This window comes from Eptesicus fuscus, chromosome 13 (genome assembly GCF_027574615.1).
Source record: "Eptesicus fuscus isolate TK198812 chromosome 13, DD_ASM_mEF_20220401, whole genome shotgun sequence".
NCBI lineage: Eukaryota > Metazoa > Chordata > Mammalia > Chiroptera > Vespertilionidae > Eptesicus > Eptesicus fuscus.
In genome coordinates this window covers 78,526,688-78,551,039 of record NC_072485.1, presented here as the reverse complement: position 1 = coordinate 78,551,039, position 24,352 = coordinate 78,526,688, and the positions used below count along the sequence as shown (strand labels likewise).

At 47.1% G+C, this 24,352-nt stretch overlaps 1 protein-coding gene across 2 annotated transcripts in view; it reads right to left on the bottom strand.

Moving 5' to 3' along the window:
- PC (pyruvate carboxylase) overlaps positions 1-24,352 on the bottom strand; it is a 66,949-nt gene that overhangs the window by 28,324 nt on the left and 14,273 nt on the right. The gene's annotated exons all lie outside the window — the stretch shown is intronic.

The window sequence follows — 24,352 nt, the reverse complement described above, 5'->3', positions numbered from 1 at the left end:
GGCTAAGTACCTAGTGTTCAGGGAAGGAGCTGCCTGCATGGACTGTACCCGAAATGTCAGGGATGGGATCAAGGAAACCAGGCAGCGAGAAAAGCATTGCAGTTTAGAGGGGCCATCTTGGCCGTTCTGAGGATGCTGGATTTGAGGGGGGAAGGCCAGAAATGGAAGATAAAGGAGCTGGGCCGGGATTCCCAGAGATGGCACTCTAGGCACCCGTGACGGCTGGTTTTGTTCCTAATAGCCACACAGGGCAGTGTCAAACCACTGAGAGCGTTTGTGTGTGCTTTCTACTGAGGGCCAGTAACTGCTTTAAGTCACATTCTCATTTAATCATCAGAAGCTTTGTAAGGCAGGTGTTATGGCCATAGATTAGTAAGTAAGTAAACAGAAACTCGGGATAAACAGCTTGGCCACAGTCTCAAAGCTTGAGGCACTCATATTCTGTTCGGTCCATGGTTCCAAACTGGGCCTTAGACACCATCCTGCTTCCCAGGAACCACCTGTGGGTAATTTAACATCTATCACCCCATACAGGATATAATTAACACCCTTCCTTCTCTGCCTGCCAACCTCCAGCTGCTCCTCTTCAACCATCCAGCTTTCGGGGCCACTCCCGGGCCCCCTCTCCCTCCAGCTGGATCAGTCACACCCACGTCTTGTCCCCTCCCTACCAGAGTCTTCCTCCTCATGGTTAGGCGGCCCCTCCTGGAGGGAGGCTGACTGAGCACCCCGCTGAGCACTGAGCTGAGCAGAACTTCCCCTGCGGTGTTCTGGAATTCTGCAGAACCCATCAGAGGCTCTGGGACTCACACTGGCCTTTGCCCTGAAGTGCACACCCTGGAGGGGAGAGGAGCTAGGTGACCTGCCAGGAGCTCTGGCAACAGCCCTGGGCAGGTTCTGACTGGCCAGGACTCACTTTTAGTATAGTTTCTCCTCAACTGGGAGAAGTCAGAGTGGCCTGCATCAGGATGAGCAGATGAGAGAAGGGGACATGTCTATCACCCTGTGCTCCCCAGCCCCTGGGAAGGAAGGAGCACCCAGCTGAGGACTTCAGACCTGACGAGGTAGTAAGTGAACTATGAAAGCCCCAGATGAAAAATTGCCTTTTCCATCTTCTCAGTCCCAAACCCAAGGGCACCTACACTGGGTCGCCTTCCCAGTGCCACCTGCCCACATCTGGAGAAGGACGTCATCTTATAATTGCAAAAACAATAATTAATAAAAGCCTTAAGTGTCTGCTAAGTGCCAGGCCCTGGACCAGGCATCACCCAGGTCATCCCACCAACATTGTCATGTGGGTATTACTCCACATGACAGTCCTAGTGAGCTGTAACTCGCATACTATAAGTATACTTAACAAGGTCCTTATGGCTCTCTGTAGTTTATAAGGTCCTTGAATAGCTGCTCTCATATGCTACTACCAGCAACACTGACCAGCAGGAAGGGCAGGATTATCTTCATTGTGCAGATAAGGAAAGTGGGCTTTCCAGCCCCATCTGCGGCCCCCACACGCCAGTACCACTTTCTGAACTCGCTTTCACGCAGGATAAAGGGAAGGATGAAGGGAAAAGCAGCCAGGGTCCTGGGGGCGGGATGATGGGGAGCCGTGGAGTGTGGGGGAAGCATTGAGAGGAGGTGGGCCGTGTGTCCCTGTCGGCTGCGGGGGACCCTGTGCTGCTGTGATTCCATGGAAAGGGCAAGGCCCTAGAATCAGAAAAGTCGGGTTCAGACTCCACCTTTGCCACCACCTGGTCCCATGATCTTGGGATCACTCTACCTCTCTGCATCAGTGTGATATTGTGATATATAAGAAATACATAGCCGAAACCGGTTTGGCTCAGTGGATAGAGCGTCGGTCTGCAGACTGAAAGGTCCCAGGTTCGATTCCAGTCAAGGGCATGTACGTTGGTTGCGGGCACATCCCCGGTGGGGGGTGTGCAGGAGGCAGCTGGTCAATGTTTCTCTCTCATCTATGTTTCTAGCTCTCTGTCCCTCTCCCTTCCTCTCTGTAAAAAATCAATAAAATATATTTTTAAAAATTTAAAAAATAAAAAATAAAAAATAAATATATAATTCAGATTTTGTTCCTAGTTCCTGGCACAGAGCTCCTAAAACCCGCGTAATTTCCTGAGGGGTAGGAGACACGGAGCATCTTTTGATATTCATAATAAGCCCCTTTTAACCACATCTGAGTTTATGTTAATGAGATGACTCTGGTGGGCCCCTGAGTAGCTTCAGGATGGGGTCTGGTTGACAGATGAACCAACCTTGAGATTGGGGGCGGGAGGGGGCGGGCGGCCTGGAGACTTTGTTAATCACCAATGGCCAATCTTGCCTACATAATGGAGCCTCCATAAGAACTCTAAACGAAGGGGTGCAGAGAGCTTCCAGGTTGGTGAACGCATCCATGTGCTGGGAGGGTAGCGCACCCCAACTCCACAGGGACAGAAGCTCTTGCACGGGGACCCTCCCGGACCTCGCCCAGGCACCTCTTCACCTGGCCGTTGATCCGCATCCTTTGTAATAAACTGGTAATAGTAAGTTAAACACTTTCTGAGTTCTGTAAACGGTACCAGCAAATCGTCACAGCTGAGGTGGGGATCATGGGAATCTCTGATTTACTAGTAGAGCTAACTGGTCAGAGTCTGGGAGGGAGGCCAGGACTTCTGACTGGCATCTACAGTGGGGGCAGTCTGTGGGACGGGGTCCTTCACCTATGGGCCTGCACCAACTCTGGGTAGTGTCAGAACTGAACCGAATTGTAGGACACCCCATTGGGATCTGCAGAGAATGGGAAAATTGGTTGGTGTGAGGAAAAAGGTCACATATTTGATGTCAGAAGTATTATGAGTAAAAAAGTTACGAATCTGTTAGCCATTTCTATAAAATGTCTTTATCCTCCAGCACAGAAGGCTGGCGATTAAGCGACCTATCGTATGTGAAACTGCAGGCTGTCCCTTCAGTTTCATCAACTGTAAACCACAAAACATACTCAAAGGACAATGATTAGGTTCCACACTGGAGCCACCAAGTGTTCCCTGAGCACCTGTGGCCCACAGCACACACTGAGGGACAGAGGGTAATAGGAAGCATGGCCTCTGCCTCAAGAAACATTTCATCTGGTGAGGAGACAAGACCACCCACCCCAGACACAAGGCTTAGTGAATGCCTACTACATGCAGAGAAACTGCTTTAAGAGGAAAGGAAATGGGAAAGGTGAGCAATTGAGGAGAGCTGAGTAAAAGTTATGGAGGAGGGGAGCTGACCTGGGCTCAGAGGAAGGAGCCTGGCACACGGGTGTCAGCACCTGCTCAGTGAGTGGGCAGATGGTGAGAGGGAGCAGCAGGGGTCAACGGTCCTCGCCCTGCAAGCACGGTCTAGCCCAGTGGTCAGCAAACTCATTAGTCAACAGAGCCAATTATCAACAGTACAACGATTGAAATTTCTTTTGAGAGCCAAATTTTTTAAACTTAAACTTCTTCTAACGCCACTTCTTCAAAATAAACTCGCCCAGGCTGTGGTATTTTGTGGAAGAGCCACACTCAAGGGGCCAAAGAGCCGCATGTGGCTCACGAGCTGCAGTTTGCCGACCACGGGTCTAGCCCGACTAGGTGAGGTCAGGGCCAGGTGGCACAAAGCAGATGCTGATCAGATGAGAAGTCTGGTAGAGAACCAATGCAAGGTGAAGTTAGAGAGGTTTAGTGAAATGATAAGCGAAGAAAAAGCATTCATTCATTCGTTCATTCATTCAATCAATATTGAATGTTCCGGGTACTTTTAGGCACTGGAGATACACCTGAACAAGAGAGAAGAGGTCCCTGCCCTCACAAAACTAAATCAGGAGACCAAGTGCAAAAACAAGATTATTCCAGATCCGTCACATTAGTAAGTGCAGATTGTCTCCGTGCTCAGACCCCCTCCCGAGGGCAGCTGTCACTTAGAGATGTGACAAGGAACAGCCACAGGAGCCACATCCCTCCATCCCTGGTCCAGAACACCAGGGACAAAAGGCACAGATTTACCAACATTTGGAACAAAGTGGAGAAAAATGCATGTCCCTCCCTCTCACTGTGCCTGGAACCACATGCATGCACAGCCAGCTTCTTCCTTCTTGAACTCCTATCCCATGACTTGGGAGAGCGTCTGGCCTGTTTGCAGTTGAAGATAAGAACCAGAAGCCATTTGGCGCCCTTATCAGTTTCTCCTCCCCTTGAACTGAGGGAAAGGTTTTCTTTCAAGTAAAGGGAGAAAGCTCTCTTCTTTTAGATCTAACAGTGAGTCCTGCTCAAATGCCAGAAATTCGTTCTCCCAAAACGCAGGTAGTTACCCGCTTTCCCTTCACTGCTGTCTAGGATATAATCACAAACTCACCTCTTGGGGAGAGCTGATCATGGCCCTTCCGTTTCCCAGATTCCTTACAAAGACACATTACCTAGTGGCTTTTGTGAGCCATTGGCCTGGTATGACTTCGTTAGCAAGGTTTTCAAATGCTTGAACATACTATCAAACCCACCCTGATCAATTCATTTAATGTGGTGTTACCAACAACCACGCCAGACAAGGACAGGCCTCCTGTTCTGCAGCTCCAGAGCATTTCGTCAAGGCCCAGGTTGGCCAAGGAGCTGAGCGGGGAGGGAGGGGCTGGGCCCCTAGCCTGGCGCTAGACTCAGAGCAGACCCTTCCCTGGCAGCTTCAACATTTCCATGAGACCCCAGTTGAGGGAACCATGTGACCTTTCCCCCAACTGTCACCACCACACCAAGGCATTCTGGGCCAGAGCTCTGGGACCCATGGCCCAACTTCCTCTGCCCCCAACGTCTCAGCCAGAACCCATTTTCATTGTCAAGTAGAATTTGCTACCTTGGGCTCCTAGGCTTTCCCATCCCTGACCAGATGTAGCCCCACCCCTCCCCTGGATTCCTGTCTCTGAGGACATTCCCAGAATCCCTCTGCCCTCTCCTTTCCAAAATACCAGAAGGCTGCCAAGTTCCAGAGGGAAGAGAAACAATGGCCACAGTGCGTGCAACCCCCGCCGGGACGGTGTGCTTCTAGAGGCCTCTGAAAGGTGGTCCTCTTACTGAGGCAGCGGTCTGCACAGCTCTAGGGAGGCCACACTGTTCCTGGTGCTGGGACACCCAAATCTGGGCCCTCTGCCTGCTGCTTGTTTATAACTGACGTTTTAGCTCAGGCCTCTGTCAATGACTTTCCTGAACTGCCCTCTCCCCTACAGGTCAGAGAACAGAGGCTGCTCGTGAGCCAATCTCTGCTCAGGGGTAGACCTTGAACAGACTGTTTGAGGGAAGAATAAAAAACAAAACCAGGTCAAGGGTGAGCTGGAGGGGATGGTCAAAATCCACAGCCTATGGACTCTGGCAGAACAATTAAAGGCAGTGGTATTTGGGTTTTACAAAGGAAGGGGGGCCAGGACCAGGGAGGGAGAGCCAGCCAGGAGAGAGGGCTTCTGACCTAAGAAAAGGAGCAGAGGATCCTAGCTAATTACAAGGTCTTCCTCTTCCTGCTGAGACCTTGCTATGCCTGAGGATGTCCCCCCGGAACTGGTGACATCATGGTCCTTTCTCTCCATGGGGTCAGAAGACTAGATTCCTCATGAGGGGACATGTCACCTTGTGGCTCTTGTGACCCACTGGCCTGGTCTTAATACCACTGTAATTAGCTAGTTCTATATAATAAAAACCTAATATGCAAATAGACCGAATGGCAGAATGACCGGTTGCTATGACGTGCACTGATCACCAGGGGGGCAGACACTCAACACAGGAGCTGCCCCCTGGTGGTCAGTGCGTTCCCACAAGGAGAGTGCCACTCAGCCAGAAGCCAGGCTCGCTGCTCCTTAGCACTGCCTCGGAGGCAGGAGAGGCCCCCGCCACCGCTGCTTCTGGCTGAGGGATCACGGCTGGTGAGTGCAGCGGCGGTGGTGGGAGCCTCTCCTGCCTCCACTGCAGGCGGGCAGTAAGGAGTGAGGGGTCCCAGACTGCGAGAGGGCGCAGGCCGGGCTGAGGGAACCCCCCTCCTCAGTGCACGAAATTTCGTGCACCGGGCCTCTAGTTATTAATAAGAGGAAAGGAGCAAAAGGGAGGCCAGACATTATAAGCATTCTCCAGGAAGCTGCAATTTCACACTCCCCAGGGAGCCACCGGCCCATTCCCTGAAGTTCACCGGAAAGGGGTCCAACAAAAGGGAAGATGGGCCCACGTGCAATGAATCGGAGTGACACAGGGAAAGTGCCTGTCAGTCAAGCCTGGGAATCATGGATTGGCTAGAGTAGGCAGGGCCATGGCAAGCCTATGAAAATGTGGGGATACATAATCCCCCCAAACAAAGGCGCTCTCTCTCCATGGGCCATATGGACCCCACACACCATGAAAAATGGACTACAGCTGGGAACACTAAGCTAGCCTGATGCTAGATTGGACTGTCCCAACATGAACGGAAACTCTGGACACTGGCTTTGATTTTAGCTCTACTGGAAGCAAAATGGGACTTCTATGGTGGGACTCAGGAAAATAGGATCTTGGAAACTCAGGGGTTTGATTCCAAAGAAATAAAGCTTTCTACAATATCTCATCCTCCCGTGCAAATCTCAGAAAACTCCTTTTCTCAGGATATTGCAAGAAGCCCACTCCCATTAGCAACAGATGGAGACGTAGAGCTCTCCCCACCGGTAACAGTCTGACTTCATTAGCAAGGTTTTTAAATGCGTGAACATACTATTAAACCCACCCAGATCACTTCGCTTACCGTGGTGTTATCCCAACAACCACGCCAGTCAAGACCAGAAGAGAGTTCCCACCCACTGGGTGCCACCCACTATCACAAAAACAAAACACAAACCAGGCTGAGCTCTGATAGGAGTTCTTGGGGAAAGCCCAGTCAATAACTCCCTGTTCTATCTTTGCTTGGCTTCCTGGACCCAAGGTTAACTAGTCAGAGAGGGCCTCCCTGGTTCAGAGCGCTCACTGCCTGACAGGGCGGGTGGCATCCAGAGAAGTGGGTGGGCTAAGCCTGCCAATGAAATGTGAATGCCTGACGGGGCCGAGGGCCTAAATCAGGGGAGGTCTGAAGGCAAAGGCATGTCCGGGAGACCCATGAGTTAAATGAAAACTCAGGGGGGAGGGAACTTGTCCACTTCTCTCAGGTCCAAGATGCTGACCCACACAGGTACTTCTGATCTCCATCTTTCTCCAGAGCTGACAACAAGCAGCTTTCTGCTTCCTCTCTTAACTCACAAGTCACACAGAGGAGATTCTGGAAGATGAGGACAGAGACACCCACTGGAGGTGCCACCCAGGGTTAGTAAGAGAAGAGGGTTGGCTGGGATACTGCGGGGACAACCAGCAGAGACTCCCTGCTTGTGGCGCTCCGCCTTCTGCGCCTTCTGCACTGGGACTAGCCCTGTCCTCCCCCCACATCAGGACAGGCACCCGGTCTTTTCCCTACTAGAGGCAGAGAGGTGCCACTGACTACCACATCCGCTTTGAGACTGGCCATCTGGTTGGTATCCTGCTGGGTGGGCGAGCTAGAGGGGCCGGCAAATAGGCCCCAGCCTCGCCCAGAAGCAAGGACAGGAGCAAGAACGGTCTAGGACATTTCTACAGCAGGAGATCTTAGTCTGTTTTTTTCAGGAGCTTCTCCACACTTTACCTCAACCTCCCTACACCACTGGGAAGAGCCAGGGGAGGGACATTAATCCCCACTGAGGGAGGAGAGGTGAAACCCTCAGGACACGAGTTTAGGAAACAGATTACCCTGGTCCAGGTCTAAGGAGGAAAGTCTGAGACTCCTTGGGAAAAGGTACAAGCTCTGGGCAAATAATCCTCGGTAAGAATTCATCGAAGGCGGCCTTCCCTATGGAGAGACCTTAGCTGTGGAAGAAGGAGAAAAGGGAAAAGCTCCTTTGTTAACCTTGAACCAAGGGGCTAATTGGCAGGAATCGAGGCCAGCTCTGAATTGGCAGGAAGGGAATGTGGTGGGAATACAGAGAATTGGTGGGCAAGCTCCCCCACACTCTCCACCCCTAAGTGAACAACAGCCTGGGGGCAACTGAGCAGGGTAAGATGATGGTGTTTGCTGCCCTCTTCCTTATCCTTTCTGCCTTTTTGCTCTCTTTCCTCAACCGTACTCTCACATCTCCTCTCCAATGTGGAAGCAGGAAAAAAATCCGAAGAATTGAAGGTGCCTCTTTTGTGTTGAGATCCAACAGTGGGAAGGTGTGAGGGCAGAGAGAAAACAAGCAGAGAGCTGGTTAGATTTGAAACTACAGGAAGCAGTCCGTTCAGTTGAAACTCCTAGGCCCTTTAGAGCTGTCGATTATAGGGTGTTGAGGTCAGCCCACCTGTCCACTCTAAAAATCAATGGAAAAATATCCTCAGGTGAGGATTAACAACAACAACAAGACCAGTGCAATGACCAATGACCTCCTACCCTAGCACCAACCGATCAGTAGAGACCATGACCTTGAAAGGACATACCTTAAAAGCTGATGAATATTCTATTGAGGTCCTCCCCTAAAATCCCTGCTTTTAGAAAACATAAAAACTCTTAAGACAAAAGACCCAGCACGTGCTCTGTCTCTCTAGAGCCGTGGTCGGCAAACTGCGGCTCGCGAGCCACATGCAGCATTTTGGTCCCTTGAGTGTGGCTCTTTCCACAAAATACCACGGCCTGGGCGAGTCTATTTTGAAGAAGTGGTGTTAGAAGAAGTTTAAGTTTAAAAAATTTGGCTCTCAAAAGAAATTTCAATCGTTGTACTGTTGGTGTTTGGCTCTGTTGACTAATGAGTTTGCCGACCACTGCTCTAGAGCATGTCTGTGCATCGCCCCACATTTAAAAATTTTTATTTATTGATTTTTAGAAAGGAAGGGAGAGAGAAAGAAACATCGATTTGTTGTTCCACTTATTTATGCATTGATTGGTTGATCCTTGTATGTACCCTGACCAGGAATCAAATCTGCAATCTTGGCATATCAGGACAAGGCTCTAACTAAGCTATGCAGCGAGGGCTACCCCTCCCTCGCTTCTTTCCTAAGGCACATTGCTTGCTTTCTTCAATGGTCCCTCAGAAATTTGTCTCCTAAGTCCACACAACCCAGCTGAGTCACTTCTTCTGTCTCTTTCTTCTTCTTCTTCTTTTTTTTTTTAATATTTTTATTGATTTCAGAGAGGAAGGGAGATAGGGGACAGAGAGAAAATCAATGATGAAAGAGAATCATTGGCCGGCTGCCTCCTGCACGACCCCCACTGGGGATCAAGCCCACAACCTGGGCATGTGCCCTTGACCGGAATTGAACCTGGGACCCTTCAGTCTGCAGGCCAACACTCTATCCACTGAGCCAAACCAGCTAGGGCTCTGTGACTTTATAAAGGGCTAAAGCAGCTCCACCTAGGCTCCCTCCTGTTGTATGATCTTGCCTCTTCTATCTTAAGTCCTTCCTTTTTTTCACTGTCCCCAGCTTTAATAAACATACTCTCAAAAACACCTGGACTTGTATTGTGAAGTCTTTCCTGCACAAAGTCAAGAGCAGAGAGTCCACAATGCTGGTAACACCTCCACTCTGGTTCAGAGAGTTTGAGTTGCTGAAACCTGCCTAAGGCTGCCAGTATTCTGCCAAGATCCACACCCAGCCACTGTCAGCTGGGGAGGCAGATAAATGCTCAGGATCAGGCTGCCCCTGGTCCACCCACCGGGTTAAGGCATGCTCCTTGCCCTCTGTGCTCTCCTTTGCAGCACTCACCGCCACTGTAATTAAACAGTGACTGGCCTTCTGTCAGGTTCCCCCAAGGATGGGAGTTCAGGCTTAGACTTTCTGGTTCCCTGCTGTGTCTCCAGCACTTAGATCTCAGTGAGTGCTCAAACAGTTGTGGAGCAAATACAAGTCTCTCTCAGCTACCCAATGGCCCCCTGAAGCTCAGGGCCAGCTGCAGACCACTCCTCGCCCAGTGACCATGCAGAGACCAAGGGTTGCAGGGGTGATTCAGCCCTGCCCTTGGTGGGAGCTACTGGGAGAAGGGCAACAGTCCTCCTGGAGCCTCACTCACAGGAAGTGATTCCTCGGGAGAAAGGAACCAAGGACTTGGAGAATTGATAAGCTAAGAATGAAGGTCAGGTCTGAAATTCTCAGAACCAGTGTGCTAGGTTCTGAGACAAATATCCTGAAGTTTTGTGCTAAATGAATGGAGGGTGCAATATTGTAATTTGTAAGAAATTATTTGGTCATTCAGGAAATATACTTCCATAGACATATGTAAATTTCCCAAGTGTTGGGAGTGAAAGAGGTGTGTTATTGATGAAGTGACTTTCAGAAAGCACCTAAGGATGGGCTGGTTGCCAATGAAGCCAACCCAGTGGTCCCCAGGGTTAGAACTTTCTGTTCCTTCCCCACTTCCCATAGCTAACCATGCCCATCTCCAACCTCCTCCGGGAAGGATAGTGGGGCTGGAGGTTGAATCAATAGACAACGATTTAATCAATAGTCCTATGTAATGAAGCCTCCAAAAAACCAAGAGGATGAGTTCAGAGAGCTCCAGGATGGTGAACACATGGAGACTTGGGGAGAGCAATGCACCTGGAGAGAGCTGGGAGCTTTGTGCTCATTCCCACATATCTTGCCCAATCTATAACAGGTTGGTCAGAACACAGGTAAGAATCTGGCTGAGACAGATCCAAGATGGCGACGTAGGTAAACATCTAAACTGCTGCCTTGCACAACAATTTCAAAACTACAACTAAAAGACAAAACGTCTATCACCCAGAACCACTGGAAATCTGGCTGAGTGGAAGTTCTACAACTAGATGGAAAGAGAAAAGAGCATTCAGGGCACAAGCGCTGAAAAATCGAGGTAACGGAGGTGCGTGATCCGGGCTGGCAGTGGATCCCGGCTGGCGGTGGGCGTTGCTTTCTTCAACCCGAAGAGAGACAAGCTCCCGATCTCTCTGAAATCCAGTTTCTTGGGAGAAGCTGGACTGTCTGCCATTGGGTCAGAAAGTGAGGGTGGCTTGCTTGCAGAGCTGCGCGCAAGAATAGTTGTTTGCTGTGCTGAAGCGCGAGACACAGGGACGCGGTCAGAGAGGCAGAGATAGCTCACTGCCAGCCATCGCTGTTTGCCACGCCCTAGCCTAGTGACGCCCTGAGACTCCGCCCTGCACAACCTACAAGCCCACCCAAGCTCCAAGCAACGCCTTTTGCATATGAATGGCCTTCTCTATTGCAGTTTAACCTAGCAAACTTGCAACCAGGTGCAGACAGCTCCAAAGCCTCCAAGCCCCAAGCAGGGAGGAGAGGACTGTGGTTCTCACTGTAGCTCCTGCAGGGTGGCCTCAGACAGTAGCTGAACTGCACCCCATTGGAGATCCAGAAGCCAGTGTACCTAGTGGTCAGTGTGAGACACCAGATTTCAACTCCTCACATCCATAAGTGACACATTCGGGAGGCGGACTCAGTGAGCACCAAAGCCCCACTGAAACAAGGCCTGCACCATAAGCGTGTCTCCAGCGCAGCAGTTCTTCCATTATAGACACAGCGGGTCCTCACAGCCAATTGGCCTGGAGGTCAATTCCTCCCAGTGTACCAACAACAATCTAGGCTTAACTACACCAAGACTTTGCACTCAGCCCACAAAGGGGTGTACCAAGAGCGTCCACCTCGGGTGATTGGGGAAGCTGAGCTACTGGCCCCTATAGGTCACCTACCACACAAAGCCACTCCATCAACACAGGGAGGCAGCCAAAATGCGGAGACACAGAAGCATGTCACGAATGGGAGAGATGGAGGAAAGTAAACTACTGGACGACACAGAGTTCAGAACCACATTTATAAGGTTACTCAAGAATCTTCTAAAAACCGCTGAGAAACTTGAAGAGACCTTCAAGGACCTTAATGAGAATGCCAAAAGAATAGAAAAGGACCAGTCAGAAATTAAGCATACACTGTCTGAAATAAAGAATATACAGAAACTCAACTGTAGATCAACGTACCCCAAGAGTCAAACCAAAGATCTGGAATATGAGGAAGCAAAAAACACCCAACCAGAGAGGCGGAAAGAAAGAAGAATCCAAAAGTGTGAGGATAGTGTAAGGAGCCTCTGGGACGGCTGTAAGCGTACCAACATCTGGATTTTTGGGGTGCCAGAAGAAGAAAGAGAGCAGGATATTGAAGGCCTATTGGAAGAAATAATGACAGAAAACTTTCCCTACCTGGTGAAAGAAATAGACTTACAAGTTCAGGAAGCGCACAGAACCCCAGACAAGAGGAATCCAAAGAGGACCACACCAAGACACATCATAATTAAAATGCCAAGGGCAAAAGACAAAGAGAGAATCTTGAAAGCAGCAAGAGAAAAACAGTTACCTACAAGGGAGTACCCATATGACTGTCAGCTGATTTCTCAACAGAAACTATGCAGGCCAGAAGGGAATGGCAAGAAATATTCAAAGTGATGAACAGCAAGAACCTACAATCAAGATTACTCTACCCAGCAAAGCTATCATTCAGAATTGAAGGTCAGATAAAGAGCTTCACAGACAAGAAAAAGCTAAAGGAGTTCATCACCACCAAACCAGGATTATATGAAATGCTGAAGGGTATTCTTTAAGAAGAGGAAGAAGAAGAAAAAGGTAAAGGTAAAAATTATGAACAACAAAAAGACATCAAATACATACCTACCAATAAGTGAATCTAAAAATCAAGTGAATAAAAAATCTGAAGAACAGAATGGACTGGTGAATATAATAGAATCAGGGACATAGAAAGGGAGTGGACTGACAATTCTCAGGGGGAAGGGGGTCTGAGGGGTGCGGGAAGAGATTGGACAAAAATCTTACACCTGTGGATGATTCATTTTGGAGTCCCAAATCTGACTGAGCAGGGGACCAAGGAGGCACTGAGTCAATGTTTAAGGAACTAACAAACCTTAAAGGGAGACATGGCCTCCCTTAAAGGGAGGTCAGGTCTGAGATTCCAGAACTAAGCTCCCAGGAACACTGGAACTGGGCCTAGAGGACTGATCCTATTTCGTAGTGGTTGTGTGTTTGCTGCTTTGCACATGGTTCTCAGGCTCTGTCTGGTATGGATGTGCTTTGCCTTAGCCAGACCTAAGCTTCAGAGTTCTCTATCACCTAAATGAACACATGTCAACTGTCCTGGTGGATATAAGAAGGTTCCTGACGAGGGGAAAGGATCTGGAAAACTTCTGGCATTCTGTACACTGAAGGGAACCAAAGTCTTGCCACCCTGAAGCTGCCTTTTTGGGATACTGACTTTAAGATGTTTATTAATACACAAAACTCAGAAAGAACCTTTGACCCTCCCCCTCTTTCCTGCCCCAGAGATTCAGACAGAAAAACCTGCTTCAGGAAGCTCTTAGGATATTCACCGCAGGCTCACTTGAATTAAGCATGGTCAATAAGAGGCTTTCGGCAGGGGCCTGTTAGCTAGATCCCCACTGTGTTCCATGATTTCTCAGTCACCTAGGAATAATTTTCCTGCCTTGTGTGTACCCTCTTGAACTATGCCCACTCTCACTTCTGAAACCTATTATCCCATTTCCTCACCAACCCTTTTCTCCTTTATACAAAATGTCTCCTATACTCCACATTGCCTGTCTTTGTAATATTCATTCCTAAGTGAATTCCCCATGCACACGTATTAAAACTTTGACTTTCCCCTGTTAAACTGTCTCTGCTAATTTGATTGTTAACCCCGCTGAGAATTCAGAAGGTTGGAGGAAAAGTCTTAAGGTTTTCAGCCCCCCCCATAAGGGACTGAACGTGAGTGACCTGGGCAAGAGGCGCCTCAGCACCAGGCCTCCGCCTTCAGGGGCAGCAGCATCACAGCCAAGGGCGGCCGTGGGGAGGGGCTGCCAGAGCCTGGATGGTCCAGGAGGGCCTCCTGCTGCAGGAAGGGGGCAGACTGGAAGCCTGTCAGCACTTCCTGAAGTGAGCACGTTTTCTTATCCCTTATGGAGCACATATTCTTATCCCCTAGGGAGCACCCACCCGCCACTGCAAATCTGTTGTCAAAAAGCCCAAGTCCCTTCCCTGGCTGCAGCCTTTGAGCTCTCTGGGCGGTAAGGCAAACAGCAAGTGAAACCCTCTTCCCTCCTCCCCAGGAATTGGGCATTTAAGGAAAGTTCACGTGAAAGTAGTCAGAATTCTTGCTTCCTCCCGCAGCCCCTGCCGAAGGGAGATAAACCACTAGGTCTGAAGTCTACAGAGTCGACGCTGCTCTTAACATTTCTACTTCTAACTTTCTCTTTTTGGGGTGTGGGTGGGGAGATGAGAGGCGAAAGAAGAAATAAACAAGCGAATGAACTAAAGGCTTCAGCTCATCCTGGCCTCGCAGCAGAGCCCCGTCCAGGTGGCGAGGGCCCGGGAGGAGAGGGCAGCAAGACTTGGGACCCTGAAGATGTCTTCTATCCAGAAGTCATTCTACGCTGGCAGCTCATAGAGGAGCTAGGCCAGGCCCACAAGCCTCAGTATCCATACAAATCAGAGGGTTTCAGGAGAGTCCCTAGAAAAGACTCAGACAATCCTGGCACCATGGGCTAAAATGGACTGTTCCAAGTCATCGGGTTAGTCTCAAAGGGTAAAATAAATGAAGAAAATATTTCTATTTTCAAATTCTCCCTTCACTTAGAGAGCATCTTTGGGCGTGGCTTCTTGTGGCTGATAATAGAGACTCTCCTGAGGTCTCCAGGAGCTTAAACTGAGAAGGAATGAGAAGCCATGGGGGGCGCGAGGGACAGAGTAACAACAACAGTGAATGGGCTCCAGGCCAGCGGCAGTGAATGAGCCCATCCTGACCATATGTGCTAGGAATAGCAAACAGATAACCAAAGGCAGTGGGGATGGGAAGAGATCTCACTTCCATCATTGAGAAAAGAATGAGGCCTGGCAGGGAGGGGCCTGCTCCAGGCTCCCTCTTTGAATGAGGTCAGAATTGAAACCTCAGCCTCAACTCTTTGGAAAAGAGATACTGTATTACTCAAGAGGAATATTTGAGTTTATAAAATGGGTAAGAGGTCAAAGGCAACTTAGTGACCCAGACTTCTGCAAGTGATACTGGTCAGATAATATCAGACGATGGCCTTGAGCATGTAGGTTACCACAGTGCCTGGCACAAAACCCTTGTTGAATGAATATATGGATAAATGGATTCAGAATGAGACTGTTTGATCTGAAGTAAGCAGATTACTAGAGACAGAGAGAGGGGTATGTGTAACCAGGGACAAGTGAGTTTGTTTTCCCATGTACCCAGAATATAGCATGCCTCTAACCAGGGCATAAAGGGAAGAAGGAAGGAGGGGAGAAGCAAGGAACATGTGTGTCCTCAGACTCCACATGCCCACAAGATGAAACCCTGCCGAGGTGCCAGGCTATTCGTCAGCAGGGCCATCAGCCGGAGATCTCAGATTATGGGGCTGGGACGAGCGTAGGGGGGCAGGAGAAATGGCATGGACCCAAAACCAGGAGCACAATGTGGCAGTCACCAGAAAGCCTATCTCCTGGGCACCTGTTTGCCGCTTCAGAAAGGGCAAAGCGCTACAACCTTAAATTTGATGCTAATAAACTGATTTGTCAAGTGGAAAAAAAAGAAAGGGCAAAGGGCCAATGTTTTCTGAAGAATGGTTTCCTGACAACCCCAAAACTCTCAGAGCCACTTCTTGTCTTCACAGCACCTCCTCCAAGCGTCCTCACTCCTTTGGCTTTCTTCCTTCTACCCAGGATCAGAACTCCAGCCCCTGCCGGGAATGGTGCTGGGCTGGGCCTCACATAATCTGTTCAATGCAGAGAAATGCACACACGTGACAGAGGAACTGTGGCCAAGGACAATACGCCTTACTGGGTCCGAGGCTTAACTGCCATACTGCATCCAGTTATACACTTGTCTCCTCAGCATCGTGAGGAAGACAACCCACTTCCACTAGGGCAGTGGTCGGCAAACTCATTAGTCAACAGAGCGGCAAACCGCGGCTTGCAAGTGCAGTTTGCCGACCACTGCACTAGGGCAACTGAGCGTGACAACAAACAGGCTAAAAACTCAACTGCTGCCCTAGCCGGTTTGGCTCAGTGAGTAGAGCATCGGCCTGTGGACTGAAGGGTCCTGGGTTCGATTCCGGCCAAGGGCACATGCCTGGGTTGTGGGCTCGATCCCCAGTGTGGGGTGTGCAGGAGGAAGCCAATCAATGATTCTCTCTCATCATTGATGTTTCTATCTATCTCTCCCTCTCCCTTCCTCTCTGAAATCAATAAAAATATATTTAAAAAAAACATTAAAAAAAACTAAAAAAAACCTCAACTGCTTGCTCAAAAACCTCTTTACATTTCTCTAAGCCCTTAGGCAGGAACACAATAATCCTAAAGAAGAAGCATTCTAGAGAGGAAATAAAAGCAAAAGGAGAACAGAAGCCAAGGATAATTTTCTAAAACTGATAAGAAACAGATGATTTGAGCAAAAAATCCTGCTCGTAGGCCCCAGGCATCATGTCAGATGTTACTGGGGAAGAAGAATAAAAGGATGCTAAAAGGCTTTGTGAAGGACACAGCACAGAAATGACAAAGAGAACATCTAGAGTCATTCAGAGAAATAAACAAACACACAGCCTCCTAGCAGTGGGGCGTTTTGTTCTGTTGGCTGTGGCCTGGCACAGGGCATAGTGAGAGCATGGGTGTCGGGGCTGGGCGACTTTGGCAAATAGTTCTCCCTCTCTCTCTCTCTCTCTCTCTCACACACACACACACACACACACACACACACACACGGCCTAAATTTCCTCAAGGCAACACCTCCAGAAGAGATCACAGTAGAACAGAATAAACATAGCTGCCATTATCATTTCATTGTTGTATTCTTTTATATAAATTTAGTTCTAAATGCAGAAAAAAAACAAACCTGCAGATATAAAACCACACAACAATTCTAATCTCAATTTCCCCAAACGTTGGAACTCTCCCTGAGAATTTTAGACTGACAAGCCTCTCTACACAGAGAAAGCTGCCCACATCCTTCACAAAAGGGCTCCTTCCCTGACCCCAGCTCGGTTAAACAGGAAAATGGAGACCCACTGTCTTCCTAATTACAATTTCCCTGTGCCTGTGAATGAGGTTGGCTGTCTCTTTGACGGTATAAAGTGCACCAGCATCCACAATCCCAGAATAGGATTTACAAAAAAGTAAAGAGGTTTAATTTAAATCAGAGGGAAGAAGGTAGGAAATAGGCTTTGAGGCTTGAAATCCAAACAAATAGAATAACAAGATGGACAAAGAGGAGCTATAGATAGATGAACCGCCATTCAACAAATAGCTGCTCCATCCTAAGGTTCAATCATTCTCTCTTCGTCACATCAGTTAGGAAGCAATGGCTGCCAGCTCACTGGATGTGCATCGACAACTCCAGGCGAAGTGCCTGGTCTTCCTCAGCTCTACCCTTTCAGTTCCTGTCTCTGGCCCACATCCCTACATGGCCGCAGGTGACACAGATATGAGTCATTTACTGTTACAGGAAGCCAAGAGCCACTGACCTCTCCATCACTGAGAAGACCTCTTAGTTTCACTCTGGACTCCGCCCTCATTCTGGTGAACTGTCTTGCCCAAGTTTGCTAACAGATAAAAATGGGGTTTCGGGCAAGGATGCAGAGGATATGAGATCATCCTCATTCCTGGAAAATAACTCTCACTTTGAGGTGGTTGAGTCATGAGTGCAACAGGGAAAGGGGACCAGATACCACTGAGCAACACAAGGGCAGGCTGTGCACATCTCTGCCGCTCACAGAGAAAGAGAGAAGTCTCAGAGTCCACTGCTCCTCTAGGTGGAGGGAATGGGAGGGGAGAGAAGTTAGGAATTAAGGGTGTTGATTTGGCAGAACAAATGGCAAACACTCTATTCTTCCTTTTTTTTTTTAAAAAATATATTTTATTGATTTTTTACAGAGAGGAAGAGAGAGGGATAGAGAGTTAGAAACATCAATGAGAGAAACATCGATCAGCTGCCTCCTGCACACCCCCCACTGGGGATGTGCCCGCAACCAAGGTACGTGCCCTTGACCGGAATCGAACCTGGGACCCTTGAGTCCGCAGGCCGACGCTCTATCCACTGAGCCAAACCGGTTTCGGCTATTCTTCCTTCTTATTTGCAAATAAGATAGACATGATCTTTGGACAAGAGGACAATGGCATCCTAAGCATCTGAGAAAAGGCAACTAAGGAGCTATTTGGAAAGATATGATGAAAGCCAAGAAAACTCAAGATGCAGAGAAGATGATGAAAAGAATGACAGGGCAGAGAGGTTACAAAGAAGAAACTCCTTTGCAGATATGCAATTGTTTGGAGGCTTCTAAAAGCTAAAGGCATAGTTCAGGCAAGACCATTATCAAAATCTCTTAAAATCCTATATAATAAAAGCTTAATATGCAAATTGTCCCCTCGAGCAGTCGTTCGACCGGGAGTTCAACCGCTCACTATGACATGCACTGACCAGCAGGGGGCAGTGCAGAACATGGCAGGAGAGAGCGTGCTGCCCGCCCAGCTTCTGTGCAGCACCGCTGGCCAGCCCAGAGGCCCATGCTGCGCCCTGGCCTGCGGGGTCCAGCCACGCTCACCGCATCTCTGTGTGGGGATTTGGGCGCCATGACTCAGGCAGAGGGGAGTGCAGGGGGCCAAGGTACTGCCCAGGGCCCAGAGGTCAGCTGGGACCTGCCCTTCCATGCCAGACACTTGCACTTCAATTGCCAGCCAGGCCTAGGGACTGCACCCGTGCACGAATTTCGTGCACCAGGCCTCTAGTTAGTAGATATTACCTTTGTGATCAGAAAAAGCAAGCATGCTATTTTCTATCTGAAAAAAATATATACACACACAGCTTACAAATGGAAAATGTGGAGCTCTTATTAAAAAGCACATCATTTAAGGGATATTATCTTTTCTGAAACAATAGGTAATTATAGCTAAACTGCAATAGGCCACACTAATGAAATAGGAATAGCAAGCGTAGGCAATTCAATAAATATTTAGAGTAGTACTTAAGTGCCGGGCATAGGGTAGGAGTATTTTTTTTAATTGTATCAAATAATGGTAAATTGATACAACCAGGGACTAGGTACATGACCAATTAGAATTGCTTTGCACATGGGTCTAATAATGCATTCTCTGGTTACAAATATGTACAAAATGTACAGGTGCTTTGACAAAGAGGAGAAATGTTATTAAGCTTTCAGTTTGCTACTTAAAAAAATTTTGTTGCCCCCCGTCATTTTGACCATTTTAAAGTGCACAATTCAGAGGTTTTTAGTATTTACAAAATGTTGTGCAAATATCACCACTATCTAATTCCAGGACATTTTCAAACATCCCTACTAAAAAACTCAGTACCCTTAACAGTCACTCTCCATTTCTCCCCTCCCCGCCCCCAGCCCCTGGCAACCACCAATCTACTTTCCTTCTCTATGAATTTACCTATTCTGGACATTTCATGTTACGTTCATAACAACTGAACCAAACCAGCCAGGGCAATTTTGCTTGTTTTTGAACACCACAGACATAAAGTCAATACTGTAGACCAGCATTGCTCTGATTTACCCCAGAAGGCCACTTTGTGACTCTGATGGAACCGACGGGGTGTGCCCCTTTTAAAGACTTGTGGTTGGCACATCCGTACCAAGTTCGTCTTCCCAGGGGCTAGGTCCACTCTAGCATTCACTATGAAGATAGGGTTGTTTTTGAGAGCAGGACTAGCACGCAGGCAATTATTAATACATGTCTTAAGGGATTTAAAAAATGATATCCTATTTCAGACCCTGGTCCCCCTTCCCTCTTATCTCCGGTTGCAGATTCTTCTTTTCACATAATTCTTTTTCTGAATATTTTGCCCTTTTGATTTATGAAATTCCCCATAACCCTCACATTTGTTGAATTCCGGAGGAGACTATGTGAATACCCCATTGTTATCCTGCTACTGCCAAGTTGATCTTGGTAGGTTTTAATTTCAGGCTGGCCTGATTCTTGTTTTTCTGTTTAAAAAAACCCACAAAACTTTTAAATATTTTTCTGTTGTCCGTATACCAAAAAGGCTCATTTTATTTTTTATTTTTTAAAAAAATATATATTTTATTGATTTTTTACAGAGAGGAAGGGAGAGGGATAGAGTTAGAAACATCCACGAGAGAGAAACATCGATCAGCTGCCTCCTGCACACTTCCTACTGGGGATGTGCCCGCAACCAAGGTACATGCCCTTGACCGGAATCGAACCTGGGACCTTTCAGTCCACAGGCTGATGCTCTATCCACTGTGCCAAACCGGCTTCGGCTTTTTCCTTTTTTCTTATTGTGGTAGAATACACATTACATAAAATTTACAATCTTAACCATTTTTAAGTGTAAAGTTCAGTGGTATTAAATACATTCACATTGTTGTCCAAACCTCATCACCATCATCCATCCCTGTCTGTAACTCTTTTCATCTTATAAAACTGAAACTCTGTCCCCATTTATCAGTAACTTCCATTCTTCCCTCCCCGCCAGTCCCTGGCAACTACCATTATACTATGTCTTTTCATATGCTTATTGGTCATTTATATATCCTCTGAAGAAATGTCCATTCAAGTTCTTTGCCCGTTTTTTAATTTTTTCCTTTGTTGTTCATGTTGTTGAGTTTTAGGAGTTCTCTGTATAATTTGGATATTAATCCCTTATCAGATATATGATTTGCAAATATTCCCTTCCATTCTGTGGGTTGCCATTTTACTCTATGAATAACATCTTTTAATGAACAATTTAAAAATTTATGAAGTTCAATTTGTCTTTTGTTGTTGTTACCTGTGCTTTTGGTGTCATATCCAAGAAATCATTGCCAGGTTTGGTGTCGTGAAGTTTTTTTCCTATGTTTTCTTCTAAGAGTTTTATTGTTTTAGGTCTTAAATTTATGTCCTGATCTATTATGAATTAATTTTTATATATGGTGTTAGGTGAGGGTCCAACTTCATTCTTTGGCATGTGAATATCCAGTTTTCCCAGCACTATTTTTTAAAAAGACTGTCCTTTCCCCCATTGAATGGTCTTAGCATCCTTTTAAAAAATAATTTGACCATATATGCGAGAGTTGGTCTATGTCTGTCTTTTGCCAATACCACATTGTTTTGATGACTGCAGGTTTTTTTTAAATAAATATACTAGTGGCCCGGTGCACGGATGTGTGCACATTGAAAGGAAATTAATTAGAAGAAATATTTGAATATCACTATTCGCCCTTTCTCTATAATAGAAGTGTCAACCAAATTCACAATAGACAATGACAGATTGAAATACATGCGTGCGATTGGTGCCAGCAAGAGCTTTATATGTATCGTGCATGCGTGAGTCAACATTTATTTTTAAATTGCCAGTGCCCATCATATGTACCAGCCGGTTGGATGGATGGTCAGAGGTACGGTCAGTCACTTAGCCTTTTATATATAAAGAGATTTTTTTAAAAAATATATTTTATTGATTTTTTACAGAGAGGAAGAGAGAGGGATAGAAAGTTAGAAACATCGATGAGAGAGAAACATCGATCAGCTGCCTCTTGCACACTCCCTACTGGGGATGTGCCCGCAACCAAGGTACAAGCCCTTGACCTGAACCGAACCTGGGACCCTTGAGTCCGCGGGCCGACGCTCTATACACTGAGCCAAACCGGTTTCAGCTATATAAAGAGATTTTTATTGATTTCAAGAGAAAGGGAGAGGAAGAAAGAGATAGAAACACCAATGAGGAGAAAGAATCATCAATTGGCTGCCTTCTGCATGCCCCCCACTGGGGATCAAGCCTGCAACCAGGGCACATGACCCACCCGACCGGGAATACAATCGTATTCTCCTGGTTTAAAGGTCAATGCTCAACCACTGAGCCACGCCAGCAGGGCATGACTGCAGTTCTGTTAGTAGGTTTTAAAATCAGAAGGTGTGAGTCTCCAGTTTTGTTCTTTTTCAAGATTGTCTTGGGGCTGGGTGGAGGTGGGCAATGGAGGGGGAAATGAGGGTGTATAATTGTGCACAGTTGTCTCATAACCTTTTTATTTCTATAGAATCAGTAATGTTCCCACTTTTATTTCTGATTTTAGTAATTTGAATCTTCTCTCTTTTTCACTTAGTCCATTTAGCTAAAGGTTTGTCAATTTTGTTGATCTTTTCAAAGAACCAACTTTTGGTTTTATTGATTTTATTTTGTTTTTTCTATTCTCTATTTCATTTATTACAGCATCCAGGAAAGAGCTGAATCCACAGATACACAGTAAATGCTTGAGAAAGGAACAATTTCTTGGAATACTGCACAGTCATAACTTTTGCCCTTCTTAAACCATTCAGTCAGTTGAAAACTCAGAATTAGATCATGGGGAGTTTATTCTGCCAAATATTGAAATTGCCTCTTAAGAATATCAGAAGTAAAAAGGGATAAAAAGATGGCCCCAGTCAGCAAAAACACAAATGGCTGTTTTGCAACCAATTGGAATGGGATAGTCAAAATCCAGGAAGGCTGAGGCAAACCTTCAAGGCCTACAGAAATGGCCTCGGGAACACAGCAGGGAGGAGAGGCAGGAGTGCAGGTGACAGTAAATGGCTCCAGTTATAGAAGCTGCAAGTGTCCATTAAGAGATTAACTTAAATAGGAAAGACAGAGCTTCAGATGGGTCTTTTCAGCCCCGTGACAGTGACACTGAGACACCACTAACATCCTGTGGAAGAACCCGAGGCCAGGAATCGATGGCTCTTTTCAAAGCTTGGCTCTGCCTCTTACTGGTAGAATTGGGCGAGTCATTGAACCCATTAGAACCTCTGCTCCATCATCCATAAACACCAAAACCATGACCTTAACCATTGCCAGTAAGAACTGTCGGGTAAAATGATAAAACTATGAAGTGCTATACACATACGAAGAAAAAGGGGTTCTGTAGTAGAAGTGCCAAGACCAGTGAAAGTAACCTCACGTGGTGATTGGATCGTAAATTCCTAACTGGGCAGGGTCTAGTGGGTAGTCCTATTCCAGGTCTATAACTTCTTTAGTAAAATGTTTATCTTTGCCTTAAGCAAGCCCTGCCCATTGTTCTTGTGCATCTAGGTTAACACACTTTTGAAATGCCAGAGTAATCCTTTTTCAGATCCCTTGAAGGGATAACCACCCACAAGGGAGCACATAATCTTGTTAACTACCCTACAATCCAGTTCCCACCTTGCTTTCTCCCATTTCCATGTAATCTTCCTTAGCTTCTTCCTTACTTTCAAATGCATAAAAGAAGCTACAAAACTTATTCTCTAGGGCACTTGAGATCTCGCTCCCTGGCATAAGTCATCAGCTTGGCTCAAATCTATATATATAAAAGGCTTAGTGTCCATCCATCCAGCCAGTAGCTATGATGCGCACTGACCATCTACACTAATAAAAGAGAAATATGCAAATTGACCATGCCTCCACAACACCCACCAGCCAATCAGGAGTATGCAAATTAACCCAACAAAGATGGCAGTTAATTTGCATACACAGGCGCAGAGCAAAGACTGAAGGCTCTGGCCCGAGCAAAGACTGAAGACTGAAGACTGAAGACTAAAGACTGAAGACGACTGAAGACTGAAGAGACTTGGCTTCTCCGCTGCGGCTGGAGCAAAGGCCTGGGTCCCGGAGGAAAACCGGTGCCAACAGCCAGGGGAAGGAAGGCCTATTGCACGAATCTGTGCAACGGGCCTCTAGTTTAAAAATAAATGGCACCACGGACCTGGAGCTAACAAACCAACACTCGCTTCCCTCAAGTGGGACACAGGCCCCGCCACCACCCTGGAGCGACACCCCACCAAATCGCAGCCAACACTGCCAAGACCCACAGCCCAGCCCAGCCAGGAAACAGTGGCTGTGGGCGCCAGGTAATGACATCACATAGCAACGCCCAGCTTCCTCTCCCTAGCGACTAGCCCCCTTGGAGTTTCTTCAGCCCAGGAATCCGACTTGCAGAAGTCCTGGAGTAGGTAGATAGGAGACTCGATAGAATCCTATTTTATTTTCATTAGCAAGATGTGAAAAGCGAAATTAAAATATTTCTTCTAATTAATTTCCTTTCAATGTGCACGAATCCGTGCACCAGAACACCAGTAAACTCATAAAAATTCTCTATTGGTCTGTATGTTTCTTACATTGACCTGGTAAAGTTTGAATTCACCTTTGGAGGCCAAACTTTCTTTTTTCTGTATTGTAATTCCATTCTGCTATCCCTAAGCATTCAGTAAAATTTTGTGAAATATCAGATAGCATTTTTTAAAGCTGTATTTTGAACCCTGGCCAGGTAGCTCAGTTGGTTACAGCATCATCCTGATATGCCA